The sequence below is a fragment of the Callithrix jacchus genome, chromosome 17 (genome assembly GCF_049354715.1).
Source record: "Callithrix jacchus isolate 240 chromosome 17, calJac240_pri, whole genome shotgun sequence".
NCBI classification, from domain to species: Eukaryota; Metazoa; Chordata; class Mammalia; order Primates; family Cebidae; genus Callithrix; species Callithrix jacchus.
Window position 1 is genome coordinate 77910362 of NC_133518.1, and position 22920 is coordinate 77933281.

The 22920-nt window shown below is 42.4% G+C and overlaps 1 protein-coding gene and 1 long non-coding RNA gene across 14 annotated transcripts in view; one reads left to right on the plus strand and one right to left on the minus strand.

The window, feature by feature from the left end:
• MYRIP (myosin VIIA and Rab interacting protein) overlaps positions 1-22920 on the plus strand; it is a 468404-nt gene that overhangs the window by 310059 nt on the left and 135425 nt on the right. Inside the window, exon 1 of one of the 12 annotated variants that reach the window (XM_035277916.3) lies at positions 9268-9477. The exons of the other annotated variants lie outside the window; for them this stretch is intronic. The gene's annotated coding sequence lies outside the window, so the exon portion shown is untranslated. Of the gene's footprint in view, positions 1-9267; positions 9478-22920 lie in introns of those variants that run through there. 12 annotated transcript variants of the gene reach the window in all.
• Positions 1458-22286, minus strand: LOC118148807 (uncharacterized). 2 transcript variants are annotated; one of them, XR_004735789.3, is made up of 4 exons: positions 22166-22286; positions 3737-3927; positions 2272-2560; positions 1458-1879 (listed from the first exon to the last, which is right to left on the minus strand). It is a non-coding gene; the product is annotated as an uncharacterized LOC118148807 (long non-coding RNA). The 2 variants fall into 2 exon arrangements; XR_008477437.2 differs by having other exon boundaries at positions 1460-1879; positions 2369-2560.

The following is a 22920-nucleotide window of genomic DNA, read 5'->3' on the forward strand; positions in this document are numbered from 1 at the left end:
TGTGACTGGAGCCTGTAGCTGGGAAGGAGTGCAGGGGGTTTTCTCAGTGCTGGTAGTGGGTAGGATTATCTTGAGAACAAAGGATAGCCATTAGATGGTTTTGGCAGAGGCTGGCATGCTCAGATTCATATATATATATTTTTTTTTAGTTATACTTTAAGTTCTGGGGTACATGTGCAGAACGTGCAGGTTTGTTACATAGGTATACACATGCCATGGTGGTTTGCTGCATCTATCTACATTAGGTATTTCTCCTGTTAGCCCTCCCCAATCCCCCCACCCCTGCTATCCCTTCCCTAGCCCCCCAATCCCCAAGGGTGTTGAACAGTGAGAACACATGGACACAAGGAGATTCATGTTTTTAAGACAATGGCTCTGGCTGCTGCATGGAGGCAGGAAGTCAGGGAGGAGGCCACCTAGTGATCCATGGCAGGGTATGAGGACTTGGACTTGGTGGTAACGAGAAGAATGGTAAGACACAGACATATCTGAGAGAGCTTGGCATGTGGAGGCGTAGGGGAGGGAGGAGTCAGGAGTGACTGCAACTTGAGCACCTCCACAGATGCCAGTGTCATTCCCAGGGGGGCAGCCCCAGAAAGTAGTGGTTTGTAGGGCAGGTAACGCGTGAGTGTGAGGGCCTGGGAGCCCTCTGCTGTACACCACATCTAGGAGTCCAGTTTTATTGCTATGTGACTACTCATTTGTGCAAAGGAGATATTAGGTGACAGGAGGAAGGGTGGGATGGGGAAAGTTGGCATCTGACTGTCAAATTAATTCCAAACTGGGCTCTAAGTTATTAAGAAGCATTCAGTCTTTCCTTATTAAGCACTTAAGTTTAAGAAGCATTTTTGCTTGCATTATGTTGTTTTAAACTTTCAACTATCCATTAGATGTGTTAAGCCGTTATTTCAATTTTGTACCTGAAGAAATTGATGCTTATAGAGGTTGTTAGAACACCATCCTTTTTCACTTGAACCCCTTGAAGCCATCTGTAAGCTTGGTGGCTTTCCCTGCAGGTTCTTCCAGGAGTGAGACAGGAGAGTAGTCACATAGCAGAGGAGTGGGATTCCTGCACATGCTCTGCCTAAATGCTAGATGTGTTTATTGGCTTTCTCTGAGGCTCAAAAAAATCAACTCAAATAAGAGCCAAAAACAAACAAAGGCAAAAAGGAGACATGAGGCTTTATAGAATGTTTTTCTGAGGTTTTCAGGAAAATAATCATTATCATAAAGCTTTTATATGTTAGTTCCAACATCCGACATCTCTGTTGGATGTTGCTGGCTTATGATAGTATAATGGCCTTGGTAATGGATCATTCATGCAGAATTACATTTGCTTTTCTAAAACCATTTACTATACATTTCTATTTTCTTCTTCAAAATTGCATACACGGCCTTTAGGCCAAGGCAAATGTGGATATGCAAAAGCCTGTGAGTCTGTTTCAGTGGGAAAAGGCCAAGCAAAGTCACACCCTGCACAGCATATACCTCTATGAATAATATGAAAGTGCTTCTCTCAATCCTCTTATTTTTGACCTTGGGAAAGTCTCTCTTAACAAGTTATTATATCTAGTATGGTGTTACTGGATGCTGAAAAACACTCCATGAGTACTTGTTGCATTCAAAATATCATCAAGAATAATCAACATGTTCAGTTTTATTTCTGTTCAGACATTTTTCTTGCATGGTGAGCTTTGAGACCTTGTGCAAAATCCTTCATCTTTCTGGGCCTCACCTGTGAAGATGACGATGCTCATGGAGCCCTGTGGCACATTCCTCAGAGGTCCAGGTGCTGGCTGGTGAGGAGCTGGACAGGTGCTCTGTGCTGAGATTCACCAAAGTTGTGAAGGGTATGATTGTGTTCAGGCATTTTCATACCCTGGGAATTGGAAAACATCAGGACTCCTTAAGACAGCTGCGGAAAAGAGGAAAGGAAGGGCCAGTGGGGGACTTTGCCTTTGCATATGACAACTGACCCATCTGGTGTGGGGTGTGAGGCTGAAATCCTTGAAGGAACCTTCCCTCCTTTTTGGCCAGCTGGATTTTCACCCATTACCATTTCTGCTGAAGGATGGCTACTTAGCCTCCAAGGGCAAGTCAGCTGGAAGTATTATAGCATAGGGTTCAGTTTTAAGAAAGGAAACCCTAACTCAGATGACCAACTGCATTCATTTTTAACCAGTTGTCTGCCAAACCTCCTGGCTTATGCATTTCTCTGCCAAGGGCTGTTTCAGAATATCTTTCAGAAATAAAAAGCCAGTGAAAGCTGACCTTTTATGCTGAATGTGTTTCTGTGCCTTCCTTCTCTCAGTAGTAGTGTCCTACTTCTATTTGGTGTATGTTTTCTGCATGGCTATCGAGGACGTACAGTGTTGAGTTGTACTGTAGTATGGTGGGCTATGGAGCCTTAAGTAGACTGTCTCCTCCAACATGCAGGTGGAACAGAGATGAATCTTCAAGAAGCAGAGGATCCCTTTTCTTTCTTTCAGTCATGGTTTCTTGGGTGTGGACTTCCGGAGGTCCATATGTGTGCTTCCAGGTAAGCGAGCACATGTGGCACCTGCCATAGAAAGGCAGCAGCCCTCAGCAGGAAGCAGGCCTCTGCACATCAGAGAGCTGAGCCGGCCAAAGTCCCACTCTTCCTTTGTGGCTCTGGAGCCTCAATTACAGCCTTGGTCAGGCCCACTGACCTGTTTTCCTGGGGATATACCTGCTGGGCCACTCAGGGGGTCAACTGTTAACTGAGAGGTTAGGGTAGAAGAGGGTCTGGCTGTGAGGATGAGACCCACATTTTGGGCTTCCTGGCCAGATGCTTCACGTTTGCATAACCTTTCCTTATAGTATTAGCCAATTTTTTTTTAAATTACAGAATATGGTGTTTCTCTGCAATCGTAAATTGAATGGTCATATGGCAAATCACAAACAGCCCAGACCTATTGTCTAATCAAAATCACTAAGCACATACTTTCGCAGACACTTGCTGGGTATATTCTTAGCTGGCTTGTGTTTTATCTGAAATACTAGACAGGAATGATTTAATGAGTATTCGCATCATGGCAACAGGGCGTTTCGCTTGTCACTTCTAATTCTCACATCTAATAATGCATGTGATCTACCAATTAGACCGCAGGATTCTTGTCCAAGCTGCATCAGGGGCTGGGGGGGTTGAGGGGGAATTCAAAGAAGATAAATGCTCTGTCTCAATTATCTCTTCCTCTTCCCAGAACCTCCCAGAAGGAGCATTTCTGTACTAAAATTGCCCAAAGAAGTCCTCATTTTCCACTCCCTGGTAATGGTGCCAACTATTGAATTTGCATGGAAAGAGATGATATTGCAAAGAGACACATTAGAATGCATTTCACAAGCTATAAATTGCTTGTCAGAGGCTCTGTAAGCCTTGAAATGGACTCTGTCCTGAAGTATCTCTTCTGCAGTGTGTGTTTACCTTCTTTTCCCCACCTGCCAGTCTGTGCTTGTTCTGAAGACAGAGCCCCTCACACTGAAAGACTGTGAAGGGAGGTACATCTGGAGCTCCAAGTCAGCCCTTGAGCTTTTGAAACTGCCACTAACTCTTAATTCAGAGACCCTGCCTCAAGTTTTTGTTGCTTGTTCATGGTCAGCACCCTAAAGCCCCCAAGATGTCTCCCTAGCTGTTCTACATGCTCACTGTGCTCCCTCCCTTTTCCCTGATAACAACAGCAACTGCCAGGAAGGGCTGGGAAAGGCATTCACCCACACTGTAAGGAATAGCTATGCCTCCTTAAATCCCTCGCCCAGGTGAACGTGGTCTTCACCAGACAAGCCCTTAAGCTGATGGATGAGCATTCAGGAGAAGTCCAGGGCTTTCCTCTGAGATGGTTTGGGCAGTGCTTGGGGCTGTCTAGGGTCCTTCTTTTAACATGTGGCTCAGGTTGGTCATCCACAGCCCTGTGAAGGGAAGGCGAAGATTTTTAAAGTCACGGTACACTTCCTGGGTGCCAAGTATATCGTATACATTAGCTCAACAAATCCCCATAAAGCCGGGAAGGTAGGCGTTGGCCCCTATTTGCATGGTAAGAGATGAGCTGAGGGAAGTTTTTACCTGCTCCAAGTTACACAGCTAATACAAGCACTGAGCTTGGATTTGAAACAGTTAATTTGGCTCTGAAATCCAAAATCTTTTCTACCATCTCACTCCGATTACCTGGGAACTTGAGGTTACCACCACCAGCTTCCAGAAGCTAGTCTGTCTTGGGTGCTCCCTTCACAGGGGTTTAGTCTGCTGATGGGATTCATGTTCCAGGAGCTCCAGAATCCTTTGGTACATCACAGATTTGTACTCAGTAATGAGTCTCTCCCAGAATCTCCCAGGGAGCTGAAGCCTAGGGCTGGTACCTCTGGCCCTGTTGTGCTGGACCCCTCCCTGTTAACCTCAGAAGGGAAGGCACCAGGTTCAAGAGGCCAAAGGAGAGACCCAGAGCCAGCAAACAAGCATGGGGTTTTATTGGGGCTGTTTATTCCTCCCCATTTCTCAGGGCCCTTCAGGGAAGACTGCCAGGTCTGGCACTGTAAACAGATCATGGCATCCTTCTTCCTTAAGCAAAGAGGGTGAGTCCGCTTCTAGCTGCTGCCTTCACAGGTTTTGCTGCTCTGAGAACCCCCAGCTAATGTGTGACTGGCACATCCAGCTTAGGGTCAGACTTCCAGACACTCAGAACCCACAAGCCTCACCCTGAAAAGAGGGGCAGGATCCTAGGGGAGGGTCCTGATCCTCTGTCTTCACACTCTGAGAAGCCAGCCTTGTTTTATAGGCAGTCAGAGGGCGGGGACGGGGAGAGAACTTCCCAAAGCCCCTATTGATGCTTCTCCAGGGAACTCGGAGGTTCTGAGAAATGTGTGGGCGGGGCTGTGTGTACTTATCCAGCCTCTACACAGCCACCGCACACGCAGAAGCACCACATGCAGACGTGCACTCACACACGGCCAACACTCACCAACATTGCCATCTCTCTGCCTCCCTGAATTCTGCCCTTCCTCCCTCTCTCCAGTCTCCACCTTTCACTCTGTATGCTCTCACACCTGTCTTTCCTGCATACTGCACAGACCCTCTTCTCTCCTCCTTTCTCCCTCTGCTCTCTCCCACTTGTCCTCCCCTCCTTCTCTTTCTCCTTCCACCTCAGTGCCTTCCCTCTCCCTGTCCTTTTTTTCTCACACACACATGCCCATTTCTGTCACATACACATCCATGATATAGCCAGTCTCTCTCACTCACACACATTCACCCTTCACAGTCTGTACCGTAGCACTCCACCATCTCCCCCTCCCCAGGCTCCGGCACCTGCTCCCCCAACCCTGAGCCTTCCGACCATGTCTGACTGCTGTCTCTTCAAAGGTTGGCCTTCACAGGTTTTCTCAGGCCATGCTACCTCTAGATATACCCCAGATGGCAGTCAAATCCTAAACCAGTGTTCCATCCTCAAAGAGCAGTCTCGCGCTCTCACAGAGTGCCTCAAATGAGAGGGCTGTGGTCAAAAAAAGGGAGCGACCTGGGCACGGTCACACAGCCACTGCAATAGTGGTGGGGATGAGACTCAGCTCTCTGGACCTGTAGGGCAGTATTTTCTCATGTCTCTCTTCTCACTTGAAGTGCATCTCGCACATCCTGAATCCTCACTGTGTAGCAGCAGAGGTGCTGTGAGGATAAAGTCAAATTCAGCATGTGACAAAGGCAGCCTCATAAGTCAATGCAGCGACCTGTGTGTGCAGGTAATTTTGAGTTCATGAGTTTGACTCCCCACAACCACAGCAAAATGACCAAAGAAGTAGATTGTTTTTAATGGATCTGTTTCGGCTCTGGATACAGGAATGGCCGTCCCAGGCCAGAATTCCTGCATGATCTTATGCAGAGGACTCCATGGAGGGATACCTGGACCAGCCTCAGGGGAGCTGCTTTGAGAGCAGCCTAAGCAGTGGGGTCTAGCCTGGCAGATTTCCCAGGGAATCTCAGAGCAGCACAGATCACAGTGTGGCATTGGGCAAAGGCATCAGCATCTTTGAAATAATGAAATCTTTCCTTAGCAGGCAAAATAACAACTGTAAGGAAAATCTGGGCACTCTGAGATGTAGCTTGGCAAAGCTTGTGCTGCTTGGCAAAGCCCCTCGTTTACTGTTTGGGTGAAGCGAAACGCTCCGCCCATGGGTCCTCACTCCTCGCCTTCTGCATCAGCTTGCCTGGCTATCAGCAGCCCTGCCAACAACTCAGAAAAGGGCTCCTCTGTTGCCATGGAGGCTTTGAACACTAGACCTTGACTCACTGCCTTTTCAAATGAAACCAACCACGACTGAAAAAAAAGAAAAGCTTATGGGAATAGGAAATTAATTGCTTTTCTGTATAATAACTAAAATTATTGAGAGCTGACTCCTATACTGTTCGAAGCACTCAGCTACCCTCACAACAACTCCATGAGGCAGATATACTTTACCCATTTTACAAAGGCAGAAACTAAGGAAAGAGAGATCAAGTACCTTGCCCATGATCTCACAGCAAGGTAGTCAGAGTCAGGATTCACATCCAAGAATGCTGGCTCCAGGGTTGGCATTCTTATCCTCTGAACTACAGTGCCCTCAAAAAGAGTTCAAAAATCTGTGGGCTTTCCAAAGATTGGGTTCTAAGGTGCTCGGTTGAATCTTGGTCAGTTTTTAATTTTGTTAGGAAAAAAAAATGTCCCCTCTCAAAGCAATTTATTCAAGGCTTCTCTTGGGAGATATTTCTGGCTACATACAGATGGAGTAGATCTTTCTATTCAAAGCCCTAAAGTCCACCATGGTGGTTAATGTTAAAATAAAATTAAAACACCCCCCTCCTCCACCCACATGCACGAGATCTTTGGCCAGGCTCCCACTCTGGAGGTGGGGATTGGGAAAAAATGTGCACGATTTCCATTCCTGAGGAAGTGTCCCACAGGGTGGTACCAGAGCCCAGCGTCTCCTGAGTGTCTCTGTAGGCAGAAGTCTACAGAGGCATGGAAATGCTGCAGAACCCATTTGGTTGTCTCGTCCGTTCAAGCTATTTGGACACTGGAAGGGGTACTTGCGATCCCCCATTGACAAAATGGACAGCAAGGGTGGAAAATGAGCTCAGTGACTTAACAAGAATGAAGTGTTGCTACAGGAATTCAGCTGAAAGAGCGTTAGAGACATGTGGTGTTCCTCATCTGCTCCTCTGTGTCAAAGCAACCCCGGATACTCTGATCCACGTTTAGTACGGCACTCCCTTGTAAAAGAGTCATTCGCACTTTCACCATCAAAATGAAAAGTCAAAATGGATTAGCGGGTTGGATGACCTATGTTGGGCCTCATCAGAGACCATTCCATGATTTACTTGTTCTTCAAGTCAAACAACAATAGCAGCCTTTTTGATACTTATATTTAAGTAGTAGTGCATTAACATTGTGTTTTATTTGCTGAATATAAATTCCTTTAGATTTTTTTAAGAAGTAAGGCCATTGATTTTTGCCTGAAAAGGAATGAGGCATTCACCTTTTCCAAGTTTACATGTATATCCTGCATATGTGGTGAGAACCCATTTGTAATGCAATACATTCTATAAGTGTGAGCAGAATTTTGCAGGTGTGCATTTGTCTGGAAAAGAGGGACTGTTTGGTAGTGCCTGTAGTTAGTTGGCAGTGAGCAAGAAAGGGCTGATTTTTTTCTTCCCTCTTTAACACTCTGTTTATCTGCAGATCCCTTTCTATCTAAGTTCTACATAAACAGTGTTGCTCCGTAAGCAAAGTGCCCTGGGTCTGCATGAATATTCTGACACATGCATGCATACTCAAAGAGGAAAGCTAGTGCTGCTAACCTCTTCACAATAAAGGCATATGCTTGTTCTTTCTGATCAAATGTTCTGTCCCTTCTCTTTCTCAATTTTTCTGATCAAATATTCTGTCCCCTTCTCTTCTGGATGTGTGTATGTCTCTCTGTCTCTCTCACTCTGGGTGTGTGTGTGTGTGTGTGTGTGTATGCATCTGTGTCTGTCTGTCTGTCTGTCTGTCTTAGATCAGAGGCAAAATGACCCATAGCAGTATCTAGGATTATTATCAACAATTTACAATCATTTGCAAAAATGCAAAACAAACATCTGTCTCCAGGCATATATTATAAAGAGGATGTGTGTGTGTGTGTGTGTGTGTGTGTGTGTGTGTGTGTGTGATTAGGAATTTCAAGTCAAGTTCTCATGTTTGTTTCATTCAGCACCAGAATGAAATTTTATCTGAAAAATCTATCTGGTTTTGGATAGAAAACAGATCGGCACAGCTGAGAACTGGCATTTGGAACTGCACTAGACAATCAACTAGCTTTTCCTGTACACTTTCTTTCTGGTGACCACCTGATTTTGCCCTGCCTATGTAGAAGGGAGGGAGACGCACATCAGAAGAGGATGGGTGTTGCAGGAAGCACATTTCAAGAAAGTGCCTATGTTTACAAAAAACTAATGTGTTTCTTCATGATTTAAGTGGTCTGAGAAAAACATTATGCATATTAATAATAGTACTTTGTAGATGAGAGGGCACTCATATTTGAGCACTATAATATGCACAGCATTATAATCTGATGGAGTACCAGCATGATGTCTTTAGGTCTTTTCAACAAATTTATGAAATCAGAGTGAAGGTGAGAATGATAGCCATTAGAACAAATAAAGATATTGAGGTTCATAGAAGCAAAATAATTTGCCTGTGGCCATAGGGCTAGGAAGTGGTCACATGCTCTCCATCACAGTATATGTTTACACATGCACTGGAGTCAACATGAATGGGGCCAAACATATATATACACACAGTCTCGAGCTTTTCTTATACCATGGGGAGTGCAGTAATTTGCCCTGCCTAGAAAAAGGTCCCCTGAAATTTCTCTTTTAATTGTTCCCTTCCCTCTATCCAGTCTCTTGCTGCTATTTGAAGCATGTTTGTGTTAAGAACGTTTATCCAAAGCAAGCCTCATAGTCTGTGACTAACAAGAAAGCACATGATAAAACCATGTCTTTGGTTTTTCCATATCACAGGATTTTGAATTTACAAAGCCAGAACGTGGAAAAAAAAAAGTAAAAATTCATGTAACATTTCCCCAATATATTGTATTAAACTGGGCAGCTTTAAATGAGCTTTGGTGCCTCTCCCTCCCTGTTGCACATGTGTTGATGGGTTTTTCTCAGCGTGGTTGTCTGAGATTTCACAGCTCTCTGTCACCTCCCTTCTGAAGCTGGTAATAGAAATGAGCCGTTCCTTCACTCTGGTATTGCTCTTCACCCAGAGCCCTGTGTCTTTTCCTAAGAAGACTACCTGGCTTATCCTCTGTCTTTGGGCTTTTCTGGCCATGAGGACATGGAGTAAAGATTTTGGAGCTCTATCCCCTGTGTCCTGGCGTTTAATTATTTCTCAAGACATGTAAGCTAAATCTGAGTGGAAGAGCTTGGCAGAAAGAAGGTCATCGGTTACGGTAATTTTAATAATTAAGCAACATTGACTTGTCCTTTATTTCAAAATTTGCTATTATTGATTAGTTACTATAATCTTTCATTATGCATTGTCTGATTGTTTTCATTGATGTTTTGAAGCAGAACTAAGTCAATTTTGTCCGATTTTGTTCATTTTTTTAGCATTTTGCTTATGAATATCTGTGCAAACATTAAGAAATAAATCATAAAGGAAGAACATTTTAAACTATTGGCTCTGTTTCAACAATATAGGTGGAGAAAGTATTTCTCCTCTCTGTATTGATTGCTTTACAAAAACAGGTAGAATTTTATTCTTTTATTGATAAAACAGAAACCTGATGTGGTGAGGGTTGTAGTTGTGGCTGCTTTCACTGCAGATGTGCTATCTCTGAAGCTGGGGCTGAACTTCTTAGTTTATTCCAGCAGGGAGGGGGAAAGTCATGAGTGAGCTTAAGAACATTGACTTACTTCAAGCTAACCCAACATACGTGTTTTTTGAGCAGCAACTGATGAGACATATATGTTCTAGGAAATTTCACTGTGTAAGCTTGGATTTCACAAAGAGTCCACAGCATGATACTCTATCCATTACCCAGGAGGGGCATCATGAGGTTTTTTAGGGTCCAGGACGACCCAAGGTTACTGACTTGTATTTTAAATCAAGTCATGAATGTGTAGGTTTTAAAACATCAAATAATCCTCTTGATTTAGTGAAAAGAAAAAATAGCCCCTCAACCCTATTCCACCCTATCTGTGCTTCTTAGACACTACTTTCAACTTTTAGTTTCTTTCTATATCTACCTCCAAATTTCTAAGTAGTATGCTTAACCTTTTTGTACTTAGAGTTTATACCTTTATTTTCTTCTATGAAAAGGTTTTGTTTTCAGTACCTCCATCCTCCTCAACACATTCATATCCCCCTTTCCTCCATTCTCCCAGCATATCTACAATGTAGTCTTTGTTACATTGGTTTTCAGTGTTTTATGATTATAAGCATAAAAGGCAGCTTTCTGCTGTTGCTATTGAGTCATTCTGGTACTTGATCCTTTGTATGTGACTTTTCCCCTCTTTGAAAGTGTCTAGGATCTTTCCTTTGGTCTCAATATTATAAAATTTCGCCAGTGTGCTTTCCTTTGGGTCTTCAGTTCTGACACTGTACGTGAGCTCTTGGAGACCCATTTCATTTTGGATAGCTTTTCAGGCTTGAGAAACTTTCTTGAATTACATCTTTGGTTATTTTCTTTCTTCCATTTCTTTGTTTCCTCCAAAGTGAAGATATTAAACCTCCCAGATTAATTCTCTAGTTTTCTTTTTTCATCTTTTTTCCTCTCTTTGTCCTGTTTTCTGGAAAATATCCTCAATTTTGTCATCAATCCTATCAAATGTTAAATTTACACAATAATTTTTGTTTCTAAGAGTTATTTTTGTTTCTCTATTCCCTTTACTATGTAATGCTATTGCCTCATACCTGCAGTATATTCTCTTATGAATATATTTTGAAGTTTTTTTCTCCTTTGAGTCTCTTTATTCTGTTTGTTTTGGTATTTATCTTCAACTCTAGCAACTTTGCTCAAGAATCCGATGACCCAGGACTGGCAGTTTAAGAGTGATGCACTGAAAGCTGATCTGAGGGTCAGTGGGCCTTAGTAGAGCTTACTGACTGGTTGGCTTCAGACTAGGATGATCTGGTTGGACTGTTTACTGGGAGAACTGTCACCAGGTCTTTTTCTTTAGAGTTGGTTAGTTTCGCCAGAGAGGAACGCTCCAGTCTCCTACTGGGAATGTAGGCCTGCCAGTTCAGGGGCACCCAGTGACAGATGGATGCCAAGGCCAAACCCAGTACTTACTTATATGTTTCCTGTGGGTGCCCCTGCCCTTGATGTGCCTGAACCCCTGGTCTCAGAGTCCCTCTATGCTAACCTTTCTAAGGAGTAAACCTCAAGTCTTCAGCTGAGGTGAATGAGGGAAGTCTTCTGCCTAAACGCAAAGTAAAAGGTGACCTGGAAGCCAAATATTTCATCTATCTGCATTCTCACTCCCACAGGTAACATGCTTGTAATTCCTGAGCCTTGATGGACTCTGATATATGAATCAGGCTTCCCACTGCAACATTAGGATTTAGCTTCTTCAGGGTGTTGAGTTATTTACTTATGCTTCACCTGCTTTCCACCTTCCCAGATGTTATTGCTCTGGCCCCATAGGAGTTTTGACTTTTGTATCTTATTTGTATTTTAATGAGATTTAGGAGAGAATATAGGTAAATGTGTGGGTTTAATTTGCCTTGTTCAAGTGGAAGCCCAGTCCTTTACTCCTGGTTCCAATGGTGGCATTTGGGCCAGATGAGGATGTCCCTGGGAAACTGCAACAACAATGTCAGGTTGTAGAAGTGGTACAAGATGTGATTTCTCTCTAGCAGCCAGGAGGGTTACCTCTGGCATCTCAGAATTAGGCATGTACACCCTGGAGAAGGATGGTACTGAGTGAGGCCTGATAGGGGATTCAGCAATGGATTGCAAACTTATTTTGACCCACATTAAGAAGTTCCATTTAATCTCACAATCGAAGAGGCAGATACCTACACACTCCAACAAATGAAACCGTATAGAAAAGCAAAAGTTTGACAAAACAGTACTAACCCCTTCTACAAGCTAAGCACTCAGGTATTTCTATTTAAGTTGTTTGTGTGTTTTCAATGGTGGTCTTGACCCACTAATGTGTCACAAGCAGAAGAGTGAAAATCAGTGTCACTTGAGGTGACATCCAGAAACCTGCAGTATATCACTATTGTCATCTTTCTGCGCTAAAACTTTCTGGGATTCTCCATCAACCTCTGCATTCACATTCAAGGCCTTCAGCATCTGGCTCCGACTTGCCTGTCAAACCACCTCCCACAATGTGCTCACCTGGCATATGAGCTTTTCACAGCAGTGGTTCTGGCATGCTTTCTGCCTTCCTCCCTGCCTGTACTTCAAGCTCGCCAAGACTTTTAAGACAGCATTTTCCCTGCCTGGGCACCCTTGCCCCACTGCCTGCCTCAAGAGAGTTCTAAATACACATTAAGACCCATATGAAATGGCAGAGCACCTGTGAACTTCCTCTAATGTACACACTCAGAATCTTGGGAACCTTAGGGTCAGAAAGGGCATGAATGTTTTTTGTTTGCATTGTGAAGATAAACTCTGGCTACAGAAAAACAGGTAGAAAATTAGGAAAACACCAAGGAGAAAATATTGATATAAAATTGGGTTATTAATTGTCAGGAATTATCTAGTAACTTTTTCTATAGAGCAATGTTTTTATGTAAAAATAATTTCTAGAATGTTTATAGTATGCCATCATAATATATGGTAAAGATACACCTTAAGCTTTATTAAGCAATACCCTATTATTAGATATATAATTTTATAACTACTTTTATGACTCACTATGAAGAACTGCTTTGTGTACATCTTTGTATATAAGTCTAAATAACTGTAAGTACTTTGATTGGATTCTTGATGCATACCACCAAGTCTCTCTTCTGAAAGAAAAGATCAGTTCAAACCCCATGTGCAGGAGAATGCCTGTTGGGATACATAATGGCCACTTCCAGGTATTGTCATTTTTTAAATACCATGTCTCTGGTAGTTTTAAATTTTAGTAAGATAATATATCTCAATGTTTATTTTATGGTTCCTACTTTTAGTGTCATATTTAGAAAGAACTTCCAGAAACTCAAAACATAAACCATTTTTTGCTAGAATTTAAAGTCACCCCAAATAATGTTCTCCATATTCTCAATGAGAAGATCAACGAAAGTATAATTCTTATGTCCATCTTTGATATCTAAACTTTTAGAGGTATAGGTGAAGTAATCAATGTCTGCTAATATAGTGACAGGCACACTTCTAAAGTCACTCATTATGTATAGTCATATTATTAATTGAACACTATTGTCATTTTTCTTTTCTCATTTCATGAACCAGTTTTACTCAAACTCATGGTTTGTATTTTCAGTGTCAACATTCTTATCATCAGACCTACTCTGAGTCATGTAACACAGTTTTCCTGGCACAGCAGGTGCATTTCCATCTGAGTTATTTATAATCTACACATACAGAATTCTGTCAGTGAGATTTTTAATCCAAGTCACAAATAGATGGTCTTATAACATTAGTTTCTAAACTTGTCTTGAATGCGTATATTGTTCTGGATAATAAGACAACTTACACTGTGCTTTATTTTTACATTGTTATATTTACTAAAGATATATTTGCACAGTGCTTAAGGAGTGAAGACTTGTTTTAAAAAAAGTCTTTCAACTTTTTTATATTTTCTTTTTCTTCTCTCTTTTTCATCCCTCTTCTCTTAGTCCTATGCCACCTCCCAAAACCATTTTAACTCTTTCACTGATTTTCCTGACAACATTTTTCTCTATGTAGGTGTAAGATGTATATCTGTGTAGGTTGCCTGTATTGTTCCTTGTTAATTATTTAGTTTTAGGCATTATCTGTTATACAAGAATTTAGCCTCTTCCACCTCATCCTCCCTCACTTCCCATTCCCATGCCTTTCAGTAAAGCCACATTCACATTATTATAGCTGTATAAATGCTATTATGTCTATATAAATGCTTGCCAGCTGAGCCAGCTACTAAATTGTAGTTAATATTTTTCTACCTTAAAGTAAAATTTTTAAGTTGTTAAATAAGTTCATTCTTGCATTGCTATAAAGAAATACCTGAGACTGGGTATTGATAAAGAAAAGAGATTTAATTGGCTGATGGTTCTGCAGGCTGTACAGGAAGTATGGTGGCATCTGCTTCTGGGGAGCCCTCAGGGAGCTTTTACTCATGGCGGAAGGCAAAGCTGGAGTAGGCATCTTATCTGGCAAGAGCAGGACTGAGAGAGAGAGAAGAGGTGCCACACACTTGTAAACAACCAGATCTTGTGAGAACTCACCCACTATACAGTACTGTATTAGTCCATTCTCACACTGCTATAAAGAAATACCCAAGACTGGGGTAATTTATAAAAGAAAGAAGTTTAATTGACTCACAGTTCTACATGGCTAGGGAGACCTTAGGAAACTTACAATCATGGTGGAAGACAAAGGGGAAGCAAGGATCTTCTTCGCATTGCAGCAGAGAGAGAACAGTGAGGTGTGAAGGGACAAGAGCCCTTTATAAAACCATCAGATTTTGTGAGAACTCACTATCACAAGAACAGCATGGGAGAAACTGCCTCCGTGATTCAATCACCTCCCACCAGGTCTCTCCCTAGACATGTGGGGATTATGGGGATTACAATTCAAGGTGAGATTTGGGTGGGGACACAGATCCAAACTATATCACATACCAGAGACTATATAATATGTATTTGTATAGCTTAAGTAACAATAGTAAAGTGAATATCCAGGTTAACAAAACAATCTTAGCACAGACACATCCCTCTTCCCTTCCTTAGGCTCCCGAGACCAGTCTCACCTACATGTGAAAAGAATACAAAATTGCAGGAAACTCAATGGCGTAATTAGATATGTTACTTCTTGGATGGAAGAGTTATTTAAGAATAACTTTTGTTTTGTGGGGTATGGAGATCTGATGTGCAAGTCATTTGAATTTGTATGTTGATGTATTTGTTAATAATGCCACCTTTTGTACAGTCAGAGAATTTTGCCTAAATAGTATTTTTTGTTTGTTTATGGCTGCCGGGATGTGATTCATTTTTCTAAATCTTTCTTGCATATTTGGGAGAAAATGTGCCCTTTCTGTTTCAGAGGTATTAAATTTTATACATTTTTTCATAGGTATTTCAATCAGGCTAGCAGTATCCACTTTCTTTCTGTGCTTATTTAAAATTGTGTGTTTGGTCCATCAAAGGGTGAGAGAGCTTTTAAAGCCCCCACTATGTTTTTTTTTCATTTATCTTTGTTTTTCAAACAGATTTTATTATATATGTAAATTTGGTTATTCAGCCTATTTTTAATTTTATATTATTCCTCTTTATCACTGGCAGCATAATCATTCATGTTATTTAATGGGTTTTTCCTGAATCTTGTTTTGTCTGATTTGCCCTCCTTTTTTCTTTGTGTCCACTTGATGCTCTCTGGCCTTGTTTTCATTTTCAATTTTCTGTATGACTTTTTTGATATGCTCTTATCAACAGCATATAATTGGATATTGACTTCACTATTTTTCAAGCATCTGTCTATTAAATAGAAGCTAAATCTATTGACATATAAGATGATAATTGATATGTTTACCACTCTTTCTGTGCTTTATCCATAGATTATGCTACTATTGCAACCTGTGCACTCAACTTTTTAAAAACTTGAATGGTGAGGGCAGCCAATTGTGATGCCTACATATTGCCCTATTCATAAGTACTGCAAGTAGTTATTGAAGACCTGCTGGGGACCAGGCACCAGGCCAGGCACTGGGGCTATAACAGAGAACATGACAGTCCCTGTCTTGTACGTAGGGCCAGCTTCATGGGATTGTGGTCACTTGATGGCCTCGAGCATGGTTTAATACTCTGCTGTTGTTGTCTTGAGACTCTAATTTTCAACAAGAGACCCTGAGTTTAATTTTTCACTGGGCCCCATAGATTATGCTACTGGTCTTGCCATAAAGTTGTATAAAAGACAGAAAACAGGAAATTTCAATATGGCCTGATAAATACCTTAATAGGAATCAGCAGCAGAGACTGAGAGCCTAGAGGGGGCTGATCTGGGAGGTCTTATTGACACAGCTCAGCACTAGGCTGAATCAGATAAGGAGTAGGAGTTGGGCTAGCTGAAACAGGGAAGCAGAAGAAACAGCAGGGGTAAGGCCCGTAGTCTTTAGATCTAATGATATCTCTGGCCAGAGCAATAATTATAGGTATCCCTGAGCCAAGCTAACTGAAAGCATCAAGGCCAGTAGAATTACAATCCAAAGCAATGTTAGGGGCAAGGACCAAAAAAACATTCCAGATATCTGTACCAGATGCTAAACTAACTGACTGCCTTTTAAGTCCTTCCAGAATTGACAGATACTTTATACAAGGTCTAATGCCAAGGTAATGGGAGATGAGGCTAAGGGAGAGACACAAATTACAGACTCAGAAGGGAATGCCACCACAAAACATTCTGCCATTATCTCAAGTTAATGGGGAGTCATCTTTCTAAAATGCAAAACCAATTGCATCAGTGTTCCAATTTGAGAATGGCCATTCTGACGTTAGCATAGAGAGAGAGGCCAGGTAAGCAGGCTAATTAGAAACCTTTTTGTAGTGATCCAAGTGTTAGCAGCATAGTTTCAGCCAACATGCAGGAGAGAAAAGCGGCAGCACTGAGTTTTGAGTAGCAGTGTTGGTTAGAAAGAAAGAAAGGGAGAGTCAAAGATGACAGTCACTGAAGTGCGGGATGTAGGACTACAACCGGCTTGTGTGAAAAAAGACAATTTATAATTTGAGGCGTGTTGTGTGGGAGCTGGGAGACAGAAGTGGGAGTATCCAATGAGCAGGGCTGATGGGGTCTTGCGGAGAAGAGATGTCAGCTGACACCACAGGCATGACCCTGGGATCACTCTACTCCTCGTATTGTGCAAGTGAAGATATGCGGGTCTGGGAGTGCTGATATTCAACAGATGGGCTGAGGAAGAGGAGTCTTTACAAAAGGCTGAAATGGAGAAGGAACAGTGAGGGACAGAAGGGAACCCAGCATTATGGAAGTCAGTGTTTTGTGCCAGCCAAAGAAGAAGCACACTTCAGAAACGAGGAGGTTAAAACACCTAAAACTGTGGGCTGAAACAACAAAGAAACTAAGACCAGCAAAACGACCCTTTGATTTAGAAGGTCTTGGGAAGAGCAATTTCAGAGGATTGAACACTGGATTATTGAAGGAGGGAGTGGGAAGTGCAGAAGTTAAAGTTGCAATTGTGAGCAATAAGATTGTCCTGGTTTCTGCAGTCCATGCTTTAACTTGCTGCCCTGGAGAGACTGCCAATTTCTAGAGATAGTAAATGGCTCACATATGGGTATGCCTTTAAAATGCAAACCAACCCGTCCAGAGCCCACACCCCACCACTTTCTCCATGGGGCACTCACATTCAAGGCCACTGTTCCCTTGCCCTAATCACCCCAGGGCCAGGTACAAGATAGTTAGAGACAACCCCTTTACCCCAGAGCCTACTGAAATTATTCAGACTAAGTCAGTTTCCCCTTTCTCATCTGTTTCTTCCCATTGAAACCATAGCAAAAGTTATTACCACTTTTTCCCCTCACTCTGTCTCTTGATCAATGCTGGTGCTTCCCCCTGTGGCCCTGTGTGGCACAGTGTGGCTCTTCCTCTTGGGATCTGTGAGTAATGAACTATCTTTTCAATAGCAATCATCTTCTGATCTATTGGCCTCACCACACCTGAATAAAAATCAAACCTACACCTTAAAGCAAGAGGGAAACATAGTGACTGAGAGAGGATTGAGGCTTTTGTATGTTCATTTTTAACTGATGAGAGAGAGACTTAGTCAAGTTCATGATGATGAGAAGGTGCCAGTTGAGAGGGTGGTGTCAACAATGTAAGACAGAGGGGGAGGAATTTGGGGCAAAATCCTGTAGAGATGGGAACAGATGGGAACAGATGAGCCCAGAGCCATCGCCTTTCAAGGAGGAGGCAGAGCTGGACACAGTGGTTCACTCCTGTAATCCCAGCTACTCAGGAGGCTGAGGCAGGAGGATTGTTTGAGGCCAGGAGTTTGAGAAGGCAGGCTCAGGCTAGGGAAGGTCGCTGTTGGGAGAGATATGCTCCCAAATATTCAGAGGAGGCCCCATTTCAAAATAAACCCTGTGTCCTTCCTGGCACTACCGCTAAGCCAGACCATGATCCCTAACCTCCCTCCTCTATAGTCTCATAGACTCTTCTGGACCAGCCCGTAATGACCACTGCACACTCCCCTAGGACTTGGCTTGAGCCATGCATTTGACACGGATAAATCTTGCTGTGGGTTGTCTTTATGGATGATAAAATGCAACAAGGAGGTAGTCTTAGTCAGGCCCCTGCTGTCCTAGCTGTATCCGCAATGCCCAGCATTGAGTTGAACAGGACACAGTTCCTGCCTAGGGAGCTCCTGCAGGAGTAGCAAGCAGATATGTGTAGGGGCAAAGGGCAACTATGGTAAGTGCAACTGGAATTGACTGCCTGAACTGACTACATGGGCCCTGGATCCTGTTACCTCATTCCTTACCCACTTCTGCCCACCAGTGGGCCTTTTGGAACAAGGCCCTGCCACACTCACTGGGAATAGAGCCTCAGCCAGGAACGGAGAGGGAGAAGGTCCTGAGAAGCCAGGGAATTTTTACTTTGAAAAGCCCTTTTATCTGTGGCTGTGTCCTTTGAAAGGGCACATTTGCATTCATTTGCAGGTTACCTTGCTCAGAAGCAAGCCTGTATTTATGAACATAATAAAAAGCATTGCTCTTGTAGAAAAAAATGGCCTTTCCAGTCTATGAAGAAATGTTCAATTTAAAGCAAGTCTAGTTTAGAGGCAAGAGGCCAAAGCTAGAAGAAGTAACTTCAGATGATCAGTTATGTGAATAAGAAAAATCAAGAGTAAAAGTAATGTTGATTTCTAACCTCAAAGATGCTCAAGACACTTGAGGTTGGAGAGGAATGGGTGACTCTGTTTAACCTGCTCAGCCTGCTGCAGCTGAGGTCAGAAGCCAGTGCATGCATGGGGATACAACACTTCCCTTCCCAGACACCAACCACAGGAGGTCTGGGTACCCTGTGTCCTCTGAACACTCTCAACAGCCCCTCTTTTCACAGACCTACATACATGTCCAAGGCTGGGACATGGTGCCAGCTTCCTTTATTGCTCCGCAGCTTCACTGCATCGACACAGGCCACTGCTCTCCTCTCTTCCTGACTTCCCTATTCTAATCTCAGCTTCAGTTCTCTCTGTCATTATTCTCAAATAACCACAAATGTCTTTATCTTACTCTGCGGTTCATGAAGGGGTGTGTGTGTGTGCGCGCGCACGCATGGGTAGTGTACTCATCTAGTTTTGAATGCAAACAGATCAATTGTGCATCTTAATTTCCAGATGGACATTTTTGATACTTCTAACAAAGAGAATAACCAGGATATTGAGTCAAAGCATGGAAAACCTTCAGCCTGATACCTGAGAATGGCAAAGTTAGAACCCAGCGTTCCCTCGAAGGCAGTTCTTTGTACTTAGGTTGCAGAGTTCCTAGGACATTGCTGGTGGTCAGAGCCACAGAACAGTCCCTCCTCATTACCTGCTCAGGATGGTTCGCAAGAAGGGAAGGAGGAAGTTGTTTAGCATAATGGCTGCCTACATGCTTTTCTGGTAGCTTTGAGACCAGATCATCTGTAGACAAGTTAATTTCCCTAAAGTAGAAAACAAAACCCCATCTCTTGATCAGCTTCTTCAACAAATGGTACTTGAAAAATGTTTAAAATGCATTAAACTACAAAAAGCAATTCTGCTTGACTCAGAGATGGAATCTTCTTTATATTCACCTAGAAACTATACAGACTAAACCTTTACAATCTCAAGGGAAAACAAGATTAAAGACCGATATTTCTAGTATATCCACACAAAGGTTTAGTGATATAAAAGAAATTGCAGAGTTGATGGGTGGGGGCAGTATGTTGATGGGACTATTGAATCATGAAGGATGTGGACAGTGCAGGAGTCCCACGGGTTTTCTAGGGTCTTCCCAGGCCTGGCTTGTGGGCTCTGAGTCCCTAGTCCACACCTCCATAGGATGGTTCAGCTTTTATCTGACATATTGGATTTCCCTGCAGATTTCATATAAAGGACATTTGGGGAAAAAATAAAGTTACCCAATTATGTGGTACACTAAGTAATTGACTAATTACTGTGTTAAAAAGGCAGGCAGGGCCGGGCGCGGTGGCTCAAGCCTGTAATCCCAGTACTTTGGGAGGCCGAGGCGGGTGGATCACGAGGTCAAGAGATCGAGACCATCCTGGTCAACATGGTGAAACCCCATCTCTACTCAAAATAAAAAAAAAAAAATTAGCTGGGCATGGTGGTGCACACCTGTAATCCCAGCTACTCGGGAGGCTGAGGCAGGAGAATTGCCTGAACCCAGGAGGCAGAGGATGCGGTGAGCCAAGATTGCACCATTGCACTCCAGCCTGGGTAACAAGAGCAAAACTCTGTCTCAAAAAAAAAAAAAAAGGCAGGCAGATAGTTTTTGTTTCCAGGAGTTGAAGAGAAAGTATGCTATGATGAAAGTGAACCCTAGGCTGGCAACTAGTGGATTTCCTGGCCTTGCTAACTGGTTGTATGTACATGAATTAACCACTTTCCCTATCTGATTAGGCTTGATGATACCAAAGGTTTCTTCCTGATCTAAAACTCTGTGATTTATTTATGCTTGTTACTTATTATTAAGTGTTGATGGCCTCATTCAGACTAGAGAGGTGAGGGTTTAAGAGATTTAAGGTCCTCAGATGAGCTGGGCGTTGGATGGCTGAGTTGTTCCCTGCGGTCCTTCTCTGCACCCCTGGGTTCTTAACACAGTCTGGACTAGAGATGGAAAAGGTGGAATCCATGTGTATTGGCACATTTATGCCAGCCCAGATTTCATGTTTCAGATCAGGCTCAAGTGAAAGGAGGGGTTTTCGTGGATTAAGGCTGGAACGCACACACACATGTCCATACAATTCTATAGGAATAGAGAAACTAATATCTCATGGGAGGGGTGGGGGTGAAGGAGAGAAGAAGAGGAAAGGCAGGGAAAGGGGGAAGGAGAAGGAAAGAAGGAAGGAGGAAGGGACAAATGAGCAGACACATTGGCCCTAACAGTGTTTGACTCGCACTGGTCCTCAGTAAATGTGAGAACTATGGAAGGAATGCATTATCGAACTGGGCCAATCCTCAATCAGCAAATTCTAATTTCTACTGTAGTAGCAGCAAACTAAGAATGGGTTTAGCCCATCACTTCCTAAAGCTGGTAGGAGCCATTACCAGCCCACTTCATTTTTTAGCAGTTCTAATATTTCATCAAGTTCCGGCCATTAGTGAGCCTGAACTCTCATGATCCAAGGTCACTGTGGCAGTGTGGAAACTCAGAGAAGTCACAGATGTCAGAGGAGACGGTAAGACATACTGGCACATTCATCCCTCCCAGGTCCAAAATTTAGTGGCTCCATAAGGATTTTTCATCTAGTAAAGTAAATGCTAGAAATGTGAACCAGGCCAACGGTCAGAAAGTTCTGTGTGGTAAACAGACTGCCCTTTCTGTTTCTGAGCAGGTGGCCTCACGATCCACAGGCCACTTTTGTGACGATTGTATAAGCCTAAGAGCAGACGTTTTCCTCTGAAATCAAGTATTAGTAGCTGCCCTATCAGATACTGTATTAAAATATATTATAAAGCTCAGTCATTAAAACAGTTTGGTTCTGATACAAGAATGGGCCTTCAGAACAATGGAAAAGAAAAGAAAGTTTTTTAAAAAGACTTCAATCTCTGGGGAGATTTAGTAAATGAAGTGACATCTCAGAGCCATATGGGATAGACAACATAAAACATTTTCTGCAACACAAATTATAGTCATTCACCACATAACAACATTTCAGTGAACAACCTACTGCATATACAACAGTAGTACTATAGTGATATCGTATTTCTACTGTACCTTTTCTATGCCTGGATATGTTTAGGTATACAAATACTTACCATTGTGTTACAGTTGCCTACAGTATTCAGTATAGTAACATGCTGTTCAGGTTTGTAGCCTAGGAGCAGTCGGTGGTCAAACAGTGTAGCCTAGGTGTTGAGGTACGCTATGCCATCTAGGTTTGTGTGAACATTCTATGATGTTCTCACAATGACAAAATTACCTAACAATGCATTTCTCATAATGTACTTTCATTATTTAGTGATAATGACTGTATACCATAGCTAACATCAAAAGGCAAATCATAAAATTAAAACAGGCGGCATTTACAATTGTACAAATATGGGCTGGCGTGTTTATCACAAAGTACTAATTTCCTTGTTAAAAATGTTCATAAATCAATGACAACAAGCAAAGAAAGGAAAAAGGAGCAAAGTTCAGAGAAAAAGAACCCTCTGAAAAGATATTTCAGTTCTCTAAGAAGTAAATGCAAATTAAAAGAACAAAGTATTAAGCTTTTTCAGATTAGCCAACATCAGGAGCTTTGGTAGTTCTGTGTTAACAGGAAGGAGGAATCAGTGCTTGAATGTGCTTTCAGTGGGATGTAAATCAATACAGCTCCTTGCCTGGGAAGACCATTTAGCAATAGCTCTCAAAATTACAAATGCACCTTTGAGCTAATCATTTGATTTCTAGAAATACATGATATAGAAATGCACACACGTGCCTAAAAATATTAACTCCAATATTGTTTGTAATAACAAAATAGGACACTCTCTGAGTGTCTTTCATTTAGTAGCATGAATAAACTGTG